General features: G+C 40.9%; 1 pseudogene; it reads right to left on the reverse strand.

Annotated features, from left to right (window-relative positions):
* Positions 1–260: 260 nt before the first annotated feature.
* On the reverse strand, positions 261–390 carry LOC131832742 (U2 spliceosomal RNA; annotated as a pseudogene).
* Positions 391–1703: the final 1313 nt, after the last annotated feature.

Raw genomic sequence — 1703 nt, forward strand, 5'->3', positions numbered from 1 at the left:
GCTTTTCCCCATAGAGGATGATATTTGCTATGGGTTTTTCATAGACAGATTTTATGAAGCTGAGGAATGTTCCCTCTATCCCTATACTTTGAATAGTTTTAATCAGGAATGGATGCTATACCTTGTCAAATGCTTTTTTCTGCATCATTTGAGAGGACTATGTGGTTCTTTTCTCTCTTCTCTTACTGATTTGCTCTATCACATTGATTGATTTGCTAGTGTTGAACCACCCTTGCATCGCATGGATAAATCCTACCTGGTAATGGTGGATCATCTTTTTAATATACTGTTGGATCCTATTAGCTAGGATCTTGTTGAGAATCTTAGCATTCATTAAACTGCTAAGAATAGATACTACACTTGATCTTAGCCAAAAGGCCAAGAAGCAATAAAACCTAGCATTCATATTCATCAGGGATATTGGTCTGAAATTCTCCTTTTTGGTGGGGTCTTTGCCTGGTTTGGGGATCAGGGTAATGCTGGCTTCATAAAAAGAGTCTGGAAGTTTTCCTTCTGGAACTCACCCACAAGAAAAAGTTTGGAAGGAATTCAAACACCTGGAAGCTAAAGACCACCTTGCTTAAGAATGCTTGGATGGCATCACAATCCCGGACTTCAAGCTCTATTACAAAGCTGTCATCATCAAGACAGCATGGTACTGGCACAAAAACAGACCCATAGATCAATGGAACAGAATAGAGAGCCCAGAAATAGACTCTCAACTCTATGGTCAACTAATCTTTGACAAAGCAGGAAAGAATGTCCAATGGAAAAAAGACAGCCTCTTCAATAAATGGTGCTGGGAAAATTGGACAGCCACATGCAGAAAAATGAAATTGGACCATTTCCTTACACCACACACGAAAATAGACTCAAAATGGATGAAGGACCTCAATGTGCAAAAGGAATCCATCAAAATCCTTGAGGAGAACACAGGCAGCAACCTCTTCGACCTCAGCCGCAGCAACATCTTCCTAGGAACAACGCAAAAGGCAAGGGAAGCAAGGGCAAAAATGAACTATTGGGATTTCATCAAGATCAAAAGCTTTTGCACAGCAAAGGAAACAGTTCACAAAATCAAAAGACAACTGACAGAATGGGAGAAGAGATTTGCAAACGACATATCAGATAAAGGACTAGTGTCCAGAATCTATAAAGAGCTTAGCAAACTCAACACCCAAAGAACAAATAATCCAATCAAGAAATGGGCAGAGGACATGAACAGACATTTCTGCAAAGAAGACATCCAGATGGCCAACAGACACATGAAAAAGTGCTCCATATCACTCGGCATCAGGGAAATACAAATCAAAACCACAATGCGATATCACCTCACACCAGTCAGAATGGCTGAAATCAACAAGTCAGGAAATGACAGATGCTGGCGAGGATGCGGAGAAAGGGGCACCCTCCTACACTGTTGGTGGGAATGCAAGCTGGTGCAACCACTCTGGAAAACAGCATGGAGGTTCCTCAAAATGTTGAAAATAGAACTGCCCTATGACCCAGCAATTGCACTATTGGGTATTTACCCTAAAGATACAAACGTAGTGATCCAAAGGGGCACGTGTACTCGAATGTTTATAGCAGCAATGTCCACAATAGCCAAACTATGGAAAGAACCTAGATGTCCATCAACAGATGAATGGATCAAGAAGATGTGGTATATATACACAATGGAATACTATGCAGCCATCAAAAGA

The sequence above is a fragment of the Mustela lutreola genome, chromosome 5 (assembly GCF_030435805.1).
Source record: "Mustela lutreola isolate mMusLut2 chromosome 5, mMusLut2.pri, whole genome shotgun sequence".
Classification (NCBI taxonomy): Eukaryota; Metazoa; Chordata; class Mammalia; order Carnivora; family Mustelidae; genus Mustela; species Mustela lutreola.